The sequence below is a fragment of the Nyctibius grandis genome, chromosome 11, assembly GCF_013368605.1.
Source record: "Nyctibius grandis isolate bNycGra1 chromosome 11, bNycGra1.pri, whole genome shotgun sequence".
NCBI lineage: Eukaryota > Metazoa > Chordata > Aves > Nyctibiiformes > Nyctibiidae > Nyctibius > Nyctibius grandis.
Window position 1 is genome coordinate 1,662,009 of NC_090668.1, and position 18,965 is coordinate 1,680,973.

The following is an 18,965-nucleotide window of genomic DNA, read 5'->3' on the forward strand; positions in this document are numbered from 1 at the left end:
CTGCAACACGCCAACCCCCCATTCCCGTCCCAAAGCTGGGGATGGCACCCAGGTGTCCAGCTGTACATCCCCCAGTTAACAACCAGAGCTCAAACACCCTTTGCCTCCTTCAAAGCTCCAGCTCCAGAGGCAAAACCCCGGTAACCTGGACGCTCTGACCACTGAGCCGCGCTCCCACATGCGCCAGAAGATTTATCCCTGGGTAGTTGGCTGAGTTTCTAATGAGAGCCAAGACGAATGTTCCACTCACCAGTTAATAGGCTGGGTCTTGGATTAGTCACACTAACTGGCATCAATGCACTGATTTCCTTTTTATTGCACATTATAACTCATGCCTGGGGAGGCGAGATAGAGAGGAGGCTCGCGGCACCGGGAGGATACGACGCCAGCTGGTTGTTCAACGCTTGCCGACAAGGACTCGCCACTCGCTGCGGGTCAACGGCAGGGAGGGCTCGGTGCCACGAGCCGGGGACCCTCCTGGCCAGCGGGAAAGGGGAGATGAGGATGAGGAGGGAGGGGAGAGTGTGCTGGGCTTGAGCATCCCATGTGGGGTGCTGTGCAGCGGCTTTGCCATCCTCTTCGCCTCCTGGGGAGGAAGGACGTGGCACCACGCCGCCGCCGATGGAGCCTCCATTGCATCTCCTGCAGCTTCTGGTGTTGGGACAGAAATTTAGGGGCTGGGGGGTCCCCCACTGTGTCCCACCCTGGGAAGAGCAGGAGCCAGGTGGCCACGGGACCAGGACAAGCCCAAAACCACAACCCCCCATCTCAACTAGCCTGGATGTGCCAGGACACGGCTCGATGGGTACACATTACATGGGTGCTGGGCTGCATCTCCAGCACCCATCCATCTCCAGGCTGGAAAGCCCAGCTCTGGGGGGGTCGGAGGAGCTCTGGCAGCCAGGCAGGAGCAGGCAGAGGCTCCGCACGCTCATGCTAAGCTGTTATCTCCCCATCTAGTGACCGCAACACGCATAGCAAGATGCACGATGCTGCAAATTCCTTGGGATGCTCCCAAATTATTTAGGAGCTGAATAAACACCGGACGGAACAAGAGCTCCCGGAAAATATTTCCCCCCCCTTCAAAATCAAACCCTTTTGGGTGGGCGCTTGGGTGCGCCACCCACTCAACGCCACCCAAAAGCCGTACGAAGAGGGGGGGTCGCTTGAGTGTCCCCAAAGTGGGGACGCACGGGGCACCCCAAGGCGTCCCCCTTGCCCCCGGGAGGCCCCGAGCACGAGGCGGTTCCAACCGCAGCCGCCGTGGGGTTTTTCCTCAGCTTTCCCCACTCAGCAGCTGGCCGTGATTTACGGCGCTCGCCTAAACGCTGCCACGTGGCTGAGCTCCCGTGGGCGCCCGCCTCGAGCCCCCGAAATCCCGGCGGAGGCCCATGGGATGCACTAAGGGGATTTCTGGGGTTGTTTTTGTGTTTTTTTTTTTCACCACACAAAAAAAAAGCGATTTTTTTTGGCTTTAAAAAAAAAGAAAGAAAAATAAAAGCAAAACTGTTTTGCTTGCGAGGATTGCTTCTGTGTCTGGAGGGTGCAGCTGGGCTGGGGATGCACCCGCTGGCACTGGGCACCCCGGGCACCTGGGTGAACCCTGATTTTAGGTTCTTTCAACCCAATTTTTCCCCTTTAGGTTGATGTGGGGATGACGGAGCCTTGTTCCTCTGGGTTGATTCATCCCAACCCACTTTGGTGATGCTTGGGCCTGGCTTGTCCGTCCCCCAGCCCATCACTGGGGCATCAGGGCACTTATTTTCTCCCCCCAAACCAATATTTGACTCTCTTTGCAGACAAATCCCTTCCTTCCAGCCTCCCCTTTTCCTTTCTGCCCTCATGGGACATTTCAAGCTTCACACCCCAACACACAAAGGCTCTGGCTCTCCCTGGATGCGACGCAACCGCCGATGCCGGTGATTCACAAATCCCTTTTTTTTTTTTTTCCCAGACATTTCCATAACTTTCCCAACCTTTCCAGAGGCAAAACACGGCTGATAATTGTTTTCATGCAAATTAAAGCCAATTAAGCCAAGAGAGAGTTTACTGCGTGGCGAGACGGACTTTCCGCGGAGCAAAACCTGTTTGAATTTCATCACGGCGTTAATTACAGGTTAACGTGGGGGCGATTGCGCGGCCGCGGCTTGGGCGCACGATACGTAAAATAAAACCTGTTGGGTTTATTTTAATCTATTTTTAAGCTTTTTATTCGTTTTCATGCAAAAAAAAGAAGCCACAGGACTTCTGCCTGCTGCAACGGGGCGTAGGGTGGAGGCGGGATCCAACCCCGCTTGGGGCGGGCAGGGAAATTTGGGGCCGTCTTTGGAAGGCGGCGATCGCGGGAGCGAGGAGGGGGGTAATTGCTCTGCAGCCTCTGGAGCCTCGCGGAGCCCCAAAGGGAGGCAGAACCTCGCCGACGCAGCTGTAAACTATGCAGGGAACAAGCCACGACAGGCCGAGCCGCCCAGGCTACAGCCGCCCGCTGCGCCCGGCTCGCCCCGGCTCCGCTCGGGATGCAGCACGAGGAGAAACGTGCTCTCCTCACATTTTTTGTCCATATTTTTTTCTCTTTGGCGTCCCCATGAGATTCTTGCAAAGAAATCGCCCAGTGCAGCTCGCGGAGAGGTTGGTGTGAAGTGGGTGCAGAATTAGGGTGAGGTCTTTGCTTGGCTTTGCTCTCGTTGTTGGGTGCTCCTGTGGTGTGAGAGCAAAGGCAAGGTGGGGATGATCCCGTGGTGCAAGAGCAAAGCTAAGGTGGGGATGATCTCCTGGTGCAAGAGCAAAGCCAAAGTGGGGATGATCTCCCGGTGCAAGAGCAAAGCCAAGGTGGGGATGATCTCCTGGTGCAAGAGCAAAGGCAAGGTGGGGATGATCTCCTGGTGCAAAAGCAAAGCCAAGGTGGGGATGATCTCCTGGTGCAAGAGCAAAGCCAAGGTGGGGATGATCTCCTGGTGCAAGAGCAAAGGCAAGGTGGGGGTGATCTCCTGGTGCAAGAGCAAAGGCAAGGTGGGGGTGATCTCCTGGTGCAAGAGCAAAGCCAAGGTGGGGATGATCTCCTGGTGCAAGAGCAAAGCCAAGGTGGGGGTGATCTCCTGGTGCAAGAGCAAAGGCAAGGTGGGGGTGATCTCCTGGTGCAAGAGCAAAGCCAAGGTGGGGATGATCTGGTGCAAGAGCAAAGCCAAGGTGGGGATGATCTCCTGGTGCAAGAGCAAAGCCAAGGTGGGGATGATTTCCTGGTGCAAGAGCAAAGCCAAGGTGGGGATGATCTCCCAGTGCAAGAGCAAAGGCAAGGTGGGGATGATCTCCTGGTGCAAAAAAAAGCCAAGGCTGGGATGTTCTTCCAGTGCAAAAGGGTAACTGGGATGGGGATGTTCCACTGGTGCAAGAGCAAAACTGGGAAGAAGATACTCCCGTGGTGCAAAAGCAAAGCTGGGATGAAGATGCTCCAGTGGTGCAAAAGCAAAGCTGAGCTGGGGATGCTCCTCCTGTGCATGAACAAAACCAAGCTGGGATGTTTCCCTGGTGCAAAACCAAGATGGAGATGTTCCCCCATGCAAAAACAAACCCAAGGCGAGGATGTTCCCCCCCCAAAAGCAAACCCAGCAAGGTCCCACACCAGCCCCAGGGCCTCTCCGCACCCCCAGCCCTGCCCAAACCCAACCAGCACCCACCTCCCACCCCAGCATTTCCACACAGGGACTTTTCCCCGGGTGCCCTCGTGCGTTTTCCCTCCTCCCAACCCTCTGGAAGGCGCACAAAGGAGCCCAACCCGCCGCAGAGCCCCGAACGCCGGCGCAGCCACAAGCTGGGACTAGCAGAGCCCAGACGGGAGGCGGCTGCCCAGAAAATGCACCCCGGAGAGGTAAAACCCTCGCGGATTATGCAAACCTGCCGACGCCGCCTTTTCCACCGCCCGCCCTTACCAACCCCGCTCCCTCCTTGCCTGCAGCGAGTCGTTTTCCTTTTGATCAGCAAATAAAATATAATTAGTCGGGGCTTTTTTTTTCTCTTTTTTTTATTTTTCCACTGTCAGCACAGAGACCGACGGGGGGATTTCAGCCTTTTTTAGTTTTTTTATTATTTCCTCCCTTTTCTTGTCTTTTCTCCACCAAAAGCAGCCGGGTCCTGCAGCCCCCAGCGATGCTCCTCTGCAAACAGAGGAGGATTGTGCAGGATTTGGCTCTTTGGGAAGCGTCTGCAGCAGGATTTGGCCAAGCTGCAAAGCGCCGGCGACTGAAATCGCCTCCCTGGGGCTCACTGCCTCTGCTTGGCTTCTCCAGTGCCTAATACAAGGTTGTGCTCCAGCCCTCTGCAGGGGACATGGGTGCTGTATCTCCCTTTTTCCCAGCTGCCTCATTTGGGATAATTTAGGGTTTTTCTTCCCGCTATTAATTTTAATATTCAGTTTTGGCAAGGGATGAGCCACCTGCACGGATGCTTACGCAAATGGTTAAGAAATGATTTGAGCTGGAGGGGGAACAGGGGACCAGAAGCACCCCAGGGTGCTGGGTGCCACGGGGGTGCCACAATTGCGGGGTGCAGGCGGTGTCCCCGCTGTGAACGGGGACACATGGGGCCATGGATACACGGACACAACGCTCCCCCTCTCGAAGATGGACTGGAAAACTGGGATCCATAAAAACTGGGATCCATGAAAACTGGGATCCATGAAAACCAGGATTCATAAAAACTAGGATCCATAAAAACTGGGATCCATGAAAACTGGGATCCATGAAAACCAGGATCCATGAAAACTGGGATCCATAAAAACTGGGATCCACGAAAACCAGGATCCATGAAAACCAGGATCCATAAAAACTGGGATCCACGAAAACCAGTATCCATCCTTGCTGCCCCCGCAGAGCCAGGGCTGCCTCTCCCAGCCAGGAGAAAACGGGGCTGGGGCTGGGGAGTTCACCCCCAAAACCTCGTCGTCTCCATCGTGACGAGGACGAGGATGGAGATGGAGACCCCCAAAGACCCTGAGGATGCTGGATTCGACCCCCAAAGCCCTTCGCGAGCTCAGGGAAGGCAAAGGCTGAGTCGCAGAAATGTGGCTCGACCCTCAGGGCTCCGGCACGGCGACTCGGCACCCCCAAATCGTCAGCGTTTCAACTCTGCCTCATCTCGTAGATATTTTCCCCCGAAGAAATAAAGCTTGGGGAGAGGCTGGACCCCGGGGAAGCGGCTTCAGACCGGGGAAGAGCAGCTGAGCGGGGATGCCAGGCTGGAAAAGGGGCATTAATTAAGCTGACGGCCCCTTTTGGGGTGCCTGGAGGGATGCAGGGCTCTTTCTCCACCGACTTGCTGTCCTCACGTCCGTGTTCACTCAACCCCACAGGTTGCATTTAATTACTAATTACCAATTTTCCCTCGATACAACCATTTCATTGCTTTTTGACCCAGGCAAGCCACCCTGCAGCAACCAACCCCGGGGAAAACGGGGACGTCCCTCTGCCACTGCCACCACGGGTGGCCACGGTCCCCTTCCCCAGCCACTGCCACCGGGGCAAGGACCCTCCCAGGGGTGACATTTTTCAGCGCAGCCACTTTAGCTCAAATTAAAAGCTTCTGTGTTCTGTGAATCCATATTCACCCCGATGCCATTGCTCGTTTCCTACTTGAATTTATTTACCTGCAGCTCCGTGGCCTGATTGAAGAGCCCTGGGCTAACGGCTCCTTTCTCCCCGCACGGCTATTTATAGACGAGGATATTTATAAACAAGCTCCGAACGGATCGAATAACCCATAAAAATAAGGAGATTTGCAAGGTGGATGAGGCAAGGGAGGGAGGAGAAGCCCACCGAGGTTTGCGGCACCGTGGAGCGGCCGCGGGGCATTGGGAGATGGGGGTTTGCTCCTTTTCCCTGGGGATTTGGCTCTTCAGGCTGGAAAATTACGATTTTTCCACCCAAAAATGCCCCCAAGGGTCTCTTGGATGTGGGTGTCGCTCTGTGGGGCTCGTCACGGCTGCGCGGCTACTGAAAGCGGAGCAGTGGCCACCAAAATCCGCATTCTGCCACCTCCCCGTCCCCAAAAAGGCAAGTTTCACCCCAAATGACTCCCCAGGACGTTGGAATCACACAAAAAGGAGCATAAAATGCCAAATGGGGAAATTCTCAGGGATTTGGGGTCACTCCTGGGCAGGGTGAGGGGAAAGGGATGGTCCGTCCGTCCGTCCCGTCGTGGGCACGCGTCCAGGGTTGGCACCGCGCCAGCTGCAGGGGATGGGTTTGTGCGTCGATTAAACCCCTTCAGATGAAATCAGGTGCACAAAATCCCACAAATCTCCATAAAACTGTACAAAAAAATGAATATAGGGGAAAAAATCACCACGGAGGAGCATTGCGGGGAGCCCGGAGCCAACCAGCCCCTTGGTGGCGAAGATCAGCAAGAGCCACGGGAGGATTTGAGGCCAGAAAATAAAGAAAAGACCCAATTATTATTATTTTTTTCATTTCTTTTTAATTTTATTAACATTCTTTTTTCCCAAAAGCGGCGGATTTTCAAGCAGAATGCAGCCAACGCGCTTTTTTCTCCGGAGGCAAATAAATAAAGCGCGATGAAACCGGCGGCAAGGAGCGTCACCTGACCTTTGCAAAGACAATTAAAATCAGGATGGAAACGGCGTTTTAAGGAGAATAATCAAAGCTTTGCATGGAAGAAAAAAAAATTAGCTTTTTTTTTTCCCAAGGAGGTTTTTTTCCTTTCTCCAGTTGAAATGACGCAGCAAGCGGTGCTGCTTTATGGGGAAATAAGTGGGGTTTTGGGTGTGTTTGCACCTGCTGGTGGTAATTTGGGGCTGAAAACGTCCCCAGTGGTTTTTTTGGAGGTGATAAAGGGTTTTGAGGAGGGGGATTTCTGCCCGGTTGCTTTTTATTCCCCCTCCTTCGCCATCCCTGCAGCCTCGCACGGGTTTATAGAGCATCTCTGCGGTGCTCATTACCACCAGATCTGTTCTTTCGGACTATTTTAACTTTTTTTTTTTATTTTATTATTGGATTTTATGAGGCTTTTTTTTTTTTTTTTTCCCCCCAGGTAATACCAAAAAAAAAAAAAAAAAGCACATCCCGCAGCCCCCTCGCCTGGAGGGATCCGATATAAAATACAGAACAATTTGTCAGTTACAACAGGAAATAAAAATGATATATTAGAGGGACAGAGCCAACCTCCACCCCGCTCCCATCGGCAAAAGGCTTCACCTCCTCTTGTCGCAAGGAGCAGAAATGCTGGCTTAAAAAAAAAGCTGGAGAAAACACATTTTTGGGTGAATATTTGGGATTTTTTGGTGATTTTTCGGTGATTTTTCCAGGCTGGGGGATGTCAAGCCATCTGCAATGGGGATTTTTAAGCATGGAAAAATAACCCCAAACCCAACGGTCAGACCCTGAGAAGCTTCAAAAACTGCCAGGGCAAAATTTAAGACCCCGAAATGTCCTTTAATTCTCTTTCCATCAATAGAAATTGTAGATTTTGGGGCTGAAAATACACCATAAGGGTCAAAGCTGCTGTCACCAGACCTGGACCTAGGGCCAAATTTTCTTAAATGTTCCACCTTAAGGCTGAAAGTGGCCAAATTTGGGGTTTCTGCATCAAAAATGAGTCTGTCTTATGGAAAATGGTGCTTCCAATGCCCAAAAATGAGGCGGAGGGAAAAAAATGGTTGAAAAATGAGGGAAAAAGATGCTTTTTGCCATCATCCTCTTGTTTTTTTTTTCTCTTGGCATCTTCCCAGGAGCGTCGCTGCAGGAGATGCTGGAGGGGGGTTGGTGCAAGGAAATACAGATTTTTTTTGGGGTGAAAATGGAGCATCCCACCCTGGAGGAAGAAGGATCTCCCTGGAAAGTCCTGGGTGATGGAGCTGAGCATCCTGCCCAAAATACACGTGGCCTCATCCAGGCCATGGGAGATGGTGGGTCTGGGGAGGGGGAAGAAGCCCCCGTGATGCCTCCGAGGAGCTGCTGTCTCCTGGTTTGGGTAAAATGTGATTAAATCTGAAGACTCGAGAGGAATCGGGGTCTCAGCCCTCACTCCCCCTCTCCCGTCCCACGGCGCCTGGCTGGGGTGCGGTGGCTGCTCCACGGGTGTTTTTTGGCCAAGCGACCACTCAGCAGCTCTTCTCTGCTGGGTTTTGGGGCGTTTCTAACCCAAATTGATCCTGTGGGATGTTTGCTCTGGGGGGATGAAGGGAGAGATGTGAATTGGGGGGCAGAGGCAGCAGGCAACCCCTCACCGTGGCGTCTGTCCCCATCCCTGTCCCCATCCCTGTCCCCATCTCCATCCCTGTTGCTGTCCCCATCCCTGTCCCCATCCCCGTCCTGTCCCCATCCCATCTCATCCCTGTCCCCATCCTTTCCCCATCCCTGTCCCCATCCCTGTTTCTGTCCCTATCACTGTCCCCATACCTGTCCCCATCCTGTCCCCATCCCCATCCTGTTCCCATCTGTCCCTATCCTGTCCCCATCCCCATCCCCATCTTTTCTCCATCCCTGTCTCCATCCCCATCCCTATCCATGGTCCCTATCCCTGTTGCTGTCCCCATCCCCGTCCCCATCCCCATCCCCATCCTGTCCCCATCCTGTCCCCATCCCATCCCCATCCCCATCCTATCCCCATCCCCATCCCTGTCCCCAGCCCCATCCCCATCCTGTCCCCATCCCTGTCCCCATCCTGTCCCCATCCCTGTCCCCATCCTGTCCCCATCCCCATCCCATCCCCATCCTATCCCCATCCCCATCCTGTCCCCATCCCCATCCCCATCCTTTCTCCATCCCTGTCCCCATCCCCATCCCTATCCATGGTCCCTATCCCTGTTGTTGTCCCCATCCTGTCCTCATCCCCATCCCCATCCTGTCCCCATCCCTGTCCCCATCCTGTCCCCACCTCGTCCTCCTCGCCGAGCACAGCACTATCAGCGGGGCCGCGCCGCTCTCCCCCCTCCCTCCCAACCCCCCGCCAGCTCCTCTCCTGCCTTCGCCTTTTCCATTTTCACTCGGGTTTCGCAGCCGCCGTGCGCCCCCGCATACAAATGGCACCTTTACCCCAAAACGGGCAAACCGAGGGGTTTTTTTTTTTGGCCGTTGCCATGGAAACCTTCCCTCGGCTGCTTCTCACCTTCCCCAGCATCCCTGGCCAACGCGGCGGCCGCTCAGCTGGAAAGTGGATCCCTGCGGTACCCCAGGGGACGTGCCACGCGCTGGGGGACAAACAGAGACCCAAGGGCAGCCCTGGGTGTCTGGGTCCCCAGTACAACCATGACCGTGACCTTGGGGGTGAGAGCTGGTGGTGCCGGGGGGACTCCGGTTTGATGGGGTTTGGGGTTCAGGTGGCCTCGTGGCTTTCAGGGGCAGCGTCGGGGTGGCCGTGGGGCGCGGGAACTCACCGCTCCCCCCAGAACCACTGCCATGGCGGGTGGAGGGGGGGCAAAGCCTCTGCCCTGGCTTTGGGGTGGTCCTGTATGGTCATCCCATGACCCACCACACCACCCCATGTCCCACCACCCCACCCCATGACCCATCACATCACCCCATGTCCCACCACCCCACCCTATGAGCCCCCACCCCACCCCATGCCCCACCACACCACCCCATGACCCACCACCCCACCCTATGACACCCCACACCACCCCATGTCCCACCACCCCACCCCATGTCCCACCACACCACCCCATGACCCACCACCCCACCCTATGACACCCCACACCACCCCATGTCCCACCACCCCACCCCATGCCCCACCTCCCCACCCTATGACACCCCAACCCATGTCCCCCCATGCCACCCCATGACCCACCTCCCCACCCTATGACACCCCAACCCATGTCCCCCCATGCCACCCCATGACCCACCACCCCACCCTATGGCCCACTCCAAGGTGGAGCTGGGGCTGGGGGTGATGGCAGGAGGGGGGGTCAGTGTGTGACCCAGCCAGCCCTGCTGCGACCCCCTGACCACAAACCTCAGCTTTTCCCCCCCCGCCATTAATAACTTTTGCCCTTTTTTGACTTTTCTTGAGCAAATTTTGGGGAAAAAAAAATGCAGCGTTCACCCGTTTGGCCAATTTTTGTGGGAAATGAGGCAAAAAGTCGGTGTGACTCCGTGGGACCCCGCCCTGGCTGGGTGACAGGCCCAGGGACCAGGGGTGGCCACCTCGCTGCGGTCCTGGGCCAGCCCGGAGGGTGGAGCAATTGCCCCGAAAATGGGAATTCTGACACCTTCTCCCCCCTCCCCATCTCAGGGGACCCACTTGAGCCCAGGGGACCCCGCTCAGGGCAGGGGGGGCGGGTGGCAGCGGGGTCCTTGGGTGCCACCTGAGCACCCCTGGGTGCCCTGGGTCTGCCCGAGTCCCTGCAGTGCCTCTGTCCTGCATCGCTCCCCCCAAGCACCCCTGGGTGCTCTGGTCCCCCCCGAGACTCCCAGAGCCTCCTGGGTGCTCCGGGTCCCATCCTGCATCACTTCCCTGTGGGGCACCCATGGGTGCCTGTGTCCCATCCCGTGACACAGCCCCATCCCATGACCTGCAGTTCCCCTTCCAAGCCTCCAACCCCACATCCCACCCCACCCTGTCCCATCCCACCCCATCCCCTGGGGTGGGCTCTCCATCCATCCCATCACCCATCCTCCCACCCTGTGACCCACCACCCCATCCTGTTGCTCTCCAACCATCCCACAACCCACCACCCCTTCCCATGTCCCACCACCCCATCCCATGACCCACCACACCACCTTATGACCCACCACCCCACTCCATGACCCACCACCCCATCCCATGTCCCACCATCCCATCTTACATCCCACCACCCCACTCCATACTCCATCACCCCATCCCATGTCCCAACACCCCATCCCATGTCCCACCACCCCATCTTACATCCCATCACCCCACCCCATGACCCACCACCTCACTCCATGCCCCACCACCCCATCTTACATCCCACCACCCTATACCCCACCACCCCACCCCACAACCCACCACCCCATCCCATTACTCCCCACCCATCCCACAACCCACCACCCATCCTTGGGCCCATCAACCCCCACCTCCTCTCCCACCACATTGTTGGGGATGGAGGGTCCAGAGCAGGGGGTGAGGGGACAAGGAGGGAAAAAACCCATCCTGGTGTGGGTGGAAACCCTTCAGGAGAACATTAAACCCTTGGGACCAGCTGAAGACCCCGTGGCGGGGCCCTGCTCGTCCCCGCAGCGCCGCTCGTTCCCAGACCTTCGTGAGGAGAACAAAGGGATGGCAGAAAATATGGGGAGCGAAGACGCCGGATTGATTTTCCTCCCCCCTCACCGAGCCTTTTGTCGCAGGTTGGCAGCGCGGGGCGGGGGGAGCTTCGCACTATAAATCACTGCTCCTCACTCGCCTGCTTTAATTGGGGGCCCTAACGAAGCTGCCCCCGCGCCAGCACCCCGACCCCCGCCTGTGGGCACCCAGAATTGGGTCTGGGCCATGGAGGGGGAGGGGGGTTTAAGGGTCGGATCCTGCGGGGGGAGTTTGGGGCTCTGCGGGGTTCCCAGCTGCAGGATTGGGGTGGGGGGGGGAAGGGGGGAGGTCACTGCCAGGCTCAGGGACGGACCCCTTGTCCCCACGTGGGAGGGGGTGACTTTTCCCGGCTCTGCCCCCCCTTCCCCTCCCTCACTCTCATTTTTTTCCCCATATTTATTTTGTTTAACGTTCTCCCGGTCGCTGCTGCGGGAGATTTTATTTTCCACAGTCGTGGTGCAGTGCAGAGAGCAGCGAGGGAGGAAGAGCCGAGCCCGAGCCCCCTCCGCCACCCCCCACGCTCCACAGAGCCGCGCCGGAGAAGGGCTCCCCCAAAACCCCTTTTTTCCCCCAAATCTCCCTTTTTCCCCCTAAAATTTCCATTTTCCCCCCCAAAAATCTCCCTTTTCCCAAAAAAAAGTCCCTTTTTTCCCCAAAAAATCTCCCTTTTTCCCCCCCAAATCTCCCTTTTCCCCAAAAAATCTCCCTTTCCCCAAAAAATCTCCCTTTTCCCCCCTAAAATCTCAATTTCCCCCCAAATCTCCCTTTTCCCCAAAAAATCTCCATTTTCCCCAAAAATCTCCCTTTTCCCCCAAAAATCTCCCTTTTCCCCAAAAAAATCTCCATTTCCCCCCAAAAATCTCCCTTTTCCCACGAAAAATCTCCCTTACCCCCAAAAATCTCCCTTTTTCGCAAAAAAACTCCCTTTTTGCCCCAAAAATCTCCCTTACCCCCCCAAAATCTCCTTTTTTCCCCAAAAAATTTCCATTTTCCCCAAAATAATCTCCCTTCCCCCCCCCAATCTCCCTTTTTCCCTAAAAAATCTCCCTTTTCCCCCAAAAAATCTCCCCTTTTCCCCCCAAATCTCCCTTTTCCCCCCCAAAATCTCCCCTTTTCCCCCTAAAATCTCCATTTTCCCCCCCAAATCTCCCTTTTTCCCCCCCAAATCTCCCTTTTCCCCCCAAATCTCCCTTTTCCCCCGAAAACCTCCCTTTTCCCCCCCAAAATCTCCCTTTTCCCCCCCAAAATCTCCATTTTTCCACCCAATCTCCCTTTTTCCCCCCCAAATCTCCCTTTTCCCCAAAAAACCTCCATTTCCCCCCTCAAAATCTCCCCTTTTCCCCCTAAAATCTCAATTTTTCCCCCAAATCTCCCTTTTCCCCCAAAAATCTTCATTTCCCCCCCCAAAATCTCCTTTTTTCCCCAAAAAATCTCCCTTTCCCCCCCAAAATCCCGAGGGGAGCCCAGCTCCCGTGTGCCCCGTGTGCCCCCGCAGCGGGTGGGCTCCTGGCAGGAGGAGACGGGGGCAGACGTGGTCGCACCACCGTGTGCGTGCACACGCATGTGCAGGTATGCACACGCATGTGCAGGTGTACACACACACACACACACACGCAACCCGGGCATGCCCATGCGTGTGCACTCACCTGCACACACACACACACACACACACACACACGTGTCAGTGCATGCACACACATGCTTGTATGTTACACACACACTCACGCGTGCACACAGGTGCCTGTGCACGCACACGTGTGTACACACATGCCTGCGTACATGTGCACACCCACGCCTGCACACACCCATGCACGCGACTCACGAACATGCACCTGCCTGCACATGCACCCCCATGTGTGTGTGCTCACATGTACACAGGTGCCTGTGCTGGCATTTACACGCAAGCACATGTATGCACATATGTGCACACACATATGTCCACGTGTGACAGACATGCACACACACACATAGATGCACACGTGTGTGCAAACACATGCACACAAACACACATGCACGTACACAGGCGTGCACACATGCATACATGCACACACATGTGCAAACACACACACACAAACACACATGCATGTACACAGGCGTGCACACACGCATGCACATACAAGTCTTGGGGTGAGCGGCTCTGGCTGGGATTGGTCAGGGCAGGATGAGGCACTGAGCCTGGATTGGCCCAGAAGCCAACTAACCTTCTCAGGATTGGTCAGGGCGACTGCTGACGTCACCAACTTGCTAAGAAAACTGATGACATCACCGAGGCAAGCAGTGACGTCATCTCTTCTACAGCTCTGGACTGGATGCCCCGGTGATGGGCGCTTGACCCCATCCCTAAAGCCAAGACATGTCGCCAGGTCCAAGACATTGTCCCCTCCCAGAGACACCATCCTCCGGTCCAAGGCTCTCCCAAGACGTTCTTCCCAGGTCTGAGACACCATCCCTTGACCCAAGACAAGTCCCCAACTCCAAGACTCCATCCCAAGACACCAACCCCAGGTCCAAGACACGGTCCTCAACCTGAGACACCATCCCCAGCTCCAAGACATGGTCCTCAACCTGAGAGACCATCCCCAGGTCCAAGACATGGTCCTCAACCTGAGAGACCATCCCCAGGTCCAAGACATGGTCCTCAACCTGAGACACCATCCCCAGCTCCAAGACATGGTCTTCAAGTCATGTCCTCAACCTGAGAGACCATCCCCAGGTCCAAGATATGGTCTTCAAGTCATGTCCTCAACCTGAGAGACCATCCCCAGCTCCAAGACATGGTCTTCAAGTCATGTCCTCAACCTAAGAGCCCATCCCCACTTCCAAGACACGGTCTTCAAGTCATGTCCCCAGGTGCTAGAGACCATCCCTGACCCCGGACATGTCCCCAAGCCCTAGATGCTCTCCCCAACCCAAGGCGTGTCCCCAGGCAGGAGACACCATCGAGCCGAGGGGCAGGTGGGGAAGCAGGAAAGCAGCAGGTTGGGGTCTGAAGGGCTCAGAGGAGCTTCAGGCCAACATGGAAAACCCAAACTTCTCACTCTCCAACAGCCAAACCCCTTCGGAAAGTCACGGTCACACCAGCACAGCCCCATATCTGCCACTGGAGAACCCCCACCACATCGGCACGGGCCAAGCCGGGCCGGGTGCTCCTCACCCTCCTGCCAACCCTTCTCAGAGGGACCAAAACAAGCCCTGAGCCCCCCATAAATCGCTGTCCTCCACCCACGGCGCATCGGCCAGACGAGATCTATAATCCCGCCGCGCTGTCGGAGTAAATCTCGCGGCTCTCCCCGGCGTCGCCGAGACCCCAATAAATATCTCCATTTCCTGCTGTCCTGCAGGGAAGATCTGATCAGCTTTTAAATGTCAAACGTAAAGTAAAGTTTGTCATAAAAAAAGCCTGTAAAAAAGCAAAAAAAAAAATGAAAATACCCCGCGGAGGCGGGTGGGGAGCCGGAGCGGAGCGTGGCAGCAAGCTGAGGGTGCTGGGGGTGCTTTGGGTGCCCCGTCCCCATCGCTGTGGGGTGGGGGGGGACCCATTTGAACTCCCATCACCCCAAAAATGCTCCACCAAGCCCCTGACCCCAGGATGAGAGGGGACGGGGACGGCTTGGGCGCACGGCGGGGGGGGTTTTGCATCCCAAATGCCAAGGGGTAAACTGGGCACAGCCCAACCCTTCACCAGCATCACCAGGGAGGTCCCAAAAAACCCCAAATCCCCCCCAAAAGACACCCCCCACCCCATGTTTTCTCCCCTTTAACGCTTCCCATGACGCCACCCCATTTGGGGTCTCCTGCAGCGCGTCGTTCCGTGTCCTAATTAAGCAATAAGACCCAACGGGGCAGGGATTTACGGGGCAGAGGTGGGTGGTGGCACCACCAGCGCTTCCCCGTGGCTGCAGCACCCTCCTCGCGTGGCTGTGGCACCCGAGGGTCCCCAACTTCACCCCCGGGGGTCCCCGATGTCACCCCGGGGGTCCCGGTTGCCAGCCCGGAGCTGGTCGTGCCCCATGGTGCAAATAGGGGTGGGGGAACCCCGGTGAGCACCGCGGGGAGGTGGGAGATGCAAAGGGAGGTGGGGAGCACCCAAGGGTGCTGCTCTGCTGGCCCAGAGAGGGGGGTCTTGGGTGCTCTGGGGGGTGGTGGGGTGAGTGGTCCCGCTCCGCTTCTGTGCAGCATCGACCCGGCTCCATACGTGCCGTGTCCCCTCGTCTGGGTGCCACCCTGTGGGCACCGGCTGCTCCCCCCACCTGGGTGCCACCCTGGGGACACCGGCTGGTCCCCCCACCTGGATGCCACCCTGAGGACACCGGCTGCTCCCCCAACCTGGGTGCCACCCTGGGGACACCGGCTGGTTCCCCCGCCTGGGTGCCACCCTGGGGACACCGGCTGGTCCCCTCACCTGGATGCCACCTTGGGGACACCGGCTGGTCCCCCCACCTGGGTGCCACCCTGGGGACACCGGCTGGTCCCCTCACCTGGATGCCACCCTGGGGACACCGGCTGGTCCCCCCGCCTGGATGCCACCCTGGGGACACTGGCTGGTCCCCCCGCCTGGGTGCCACCTTGGGGACACCGGCTGGTCCCCCACCTGGGTGCCACCCTGGGGACACCGGCTGGTCCCCCCGCCTGGATGCAGCGCGGCCCCATCCCTGTCCCTATCCCTGTCCCTGTCCCCGTCCCCGTCCCCATCCCTGTCCCCATCCCTGTCCCCGCCTCCGCCGCCTCATTAGGATGCAGCGCGGGCGGCGACTGCGCCAGCGCCGGGACCGGGGACGGGGAATGGGGACGGGGACAGGGACGGGGACGGGGACCGGGACTGGGGTCAGGCTGGGGCAGCAGCACCCACCCCCCCTGTCCTCCCCACCCCGCGGGCACCCGGTAACCCCCGTCCCCCCCCGTCCCCCTGCCCACCCCTGAACCCCCTTACGCACCCTTCAGCCCCCCCATGTGCCCCCCACTGACCCCCCCTCCTCTATACACCCCCCACCCCCCTGTTGCACCCCCCAACACCCACCCGAACCCCCACTCCCACCTCCAACCCCCCATCACCCTCCCACCCCCCCTCAATTTCCAGCACCCCCCAGTCCCCCCCATTCCCCCACTCGTGCCTCAGTTTCCCCACCCACCACCACCGACCCCTCCCCACCTCACCCCCCCCCAAAAAGTGGGACCCCCCCACCTCCCCACCCTCCCACTCCCCTCAATTTCCAACACCCTCCTAATCCCCCCATTCCCCCACTCGTGCCTCAGTTTCCCCACCCAGCACCGACCCCTCCCCACCTCAACCCCCCCCAAAAAGTGGGACCCCCCCAAAAAGTGGGACCCCCCCACTCCCACTTCGACCCCCCCCCACCCTCCCACTCCCCTCAATTTCCAACATCCCCCCACTCCCCACCATTCCCCCACTCGTGCCTCAGTTTCCCCACCCAGTACCAACCCCTCCCCACCTCAAAACCCCCCCCAAAAAGCGAGGGACCCCCCCCTAACACCCCCCTAACGCCCCCCCCCGCCGTCACACCGCAGCAGCTTCACAAAACCCCGCTATTAAGCGCAAGGTCAAAGCCATTACGGGGATATTAAACCCATCAGAGCCCACGGTGGGGGGGGGGTGGGAGGGTCGGGGGGGCTGGGGGGGGTCCCGTCCCCCCCCCTCGGCGCACACAGAACATTGCTTTTTAATTTAAGCCGTTAAGGTCAGCGGCAGCAAATGGAGCCGCGGTTTAAATCAGGGGAGATCAAAAAAAAAGAAAAAAGAAAAAATGGGAAAAGGAGGAAAAAAAAAGGAAGAAAAAGGGGGGGAGGGAAGGGGGGCAGAGAGGGACGGAGGGGGGGGGGTTGGGGGGGCTGCGGGGTGGGGAGGGGGGTTTTGAGGGGGTTGAGGGATGTGGGGGGTGTTGAGGGGGATGAGGGGTGGGGGGGGTTGGGGGAGATGAGGGGTGTGGGGGGGGTTGAGAGGGGTGGGGGGGATTTGGGGGGCTGAGGGGTGGGGGGGTTTGGGGGGCAAAGAGGGACGGAGGGAGGGGGGGTTTGGGGGGATGAGGGGTGAGGGGGTGGGCTTTAGGGGGGCTGAGGGGTGGGTTTGGGGGAGCTGAGGGGTGGGGGGGGTTTGAGGGGGCTGAGGGGGTTTTGGGGGGCTGAGGCGTGGGGGGGGTTGAGGGGGCTGAGGGGTGGGGGGGGTTTGAGGGGGATGAGGGGAGGTTTGAGGGGGTTTTGGGGGGCTGAGGGGGGGGTTGAGGGGGCTGAGGGGGAGTTTGAGGGGGCTGAGGGGTGGGGGGGTTTTGGGGGGGTGAGGGGTGAGGAGGGGATTTGGGGGGTATGAGGGGTGGGGGGGTTGGGGGAGATGAGGGGGTTTTGGGGGGCTGAGGGGCGGGGGGGGTTGGGGGGCAAAGAGGGATGGAGGGAGGGGGGTTTGGGGGGGCTGAGGGGTGGGGGGGTTGGGGGGGTGGGGGGGTTTGGGGGGGTTGAGGGGGTTTGGGGGGCTAAAGGGTGAGGGGGGGTTTGGGGAGCTGAGGGGTGGGGGGGTTGGGGAGCTCAGGGGTATGGGGGGGATTTGAGGGGCTGAGAGGTGGGGGGAGTTGAGGGGGCTGAGGGGTGTGGGGTGTTTGGGGGGCTGAGGGGTGTGGGGGGGGATTTGGGGGGGCTGAGGGGTATGGGGGGGTTGAGGGTGTTGAGGGGTGGGGGGGGTTTGGGGGGGATGAGGGGTGAGGAGGAGGATTTGGGGGGGATGAGGGGTGGGGGGGGGTTTGGGGGGTGAGGGGTGGGGGGGAGTTTGAGGGGCTGAGGGGTGAGGAGGGGGTTTGGGGGGTGAGGGGTGGGGGGGTTTGGGGGGCAAAGAGGGACGGAGGGAGGGGGGCTTGGGGGGGCTTAGGGGGTTTGGGGGGCTAAAGGGTGAGGGGGGTTGGGGGGTTGAGGGGTGAGGGGGGTTTGAGGAGGTTGGGGGGGTGGGGGGGGTTTGGGGGGGCTGAGGGGTGAGGAGGGGGTTTGGGGGGCTGAGGGGTGGGGGGAGTGTTTGAGGGGGTTGAGGGGGGGGGGGATTTGAGGGGGTTGGGGGGGTTTGAGGGGGTTTTGGGGGGCTGAGGGGGGGTTGAGGGGGCTGAGGGGTGGGGGGGTTTTGGGGGGGTGAGGGGTGGGGGGGGGTTTTGGGGGTCTGGGGGACACCCCCTGGGGTTTTAGGGGGATAAAAAGGGTAATTGGGGCCGCGGGGGAGGTTTGGGTGGTACCGTGGGGGGTGGGGGGCAGGATGGGTGGGGGTGAGGGTGGGGGGCACCCAGACACGCGCACACACACATGTGGAGGTGCTGGCACACGCCTCGCACACGCGCTCCTGCATGTGTGCACACACACATGTACCCCCTGTGTGCACACACACACGCGTGCACACCCCCCATGTGCACACACACACTCCCCCCATGCACACACACGTGTGCTCACATACATGTGCACACACACGTGCTCACATACATGTGCACACACACGCACACGCACAGCCCCCCGCACACGCGTCCCTCGCACACACGCGCAGGCCGCAGCCCCCCCGCGCTCCCCCGCTGATGGATGGCCTCCCTTCAATCCCGGCTCCTCGTTATTGATTTTCCTTTAATGAAAGTTAATTATAACAATGATTTAATTAATAGCGGCTCTCGCTGCCTTTATGGCTTCCCGCATTAGGGCTGCCCATAAATACGGCGGCC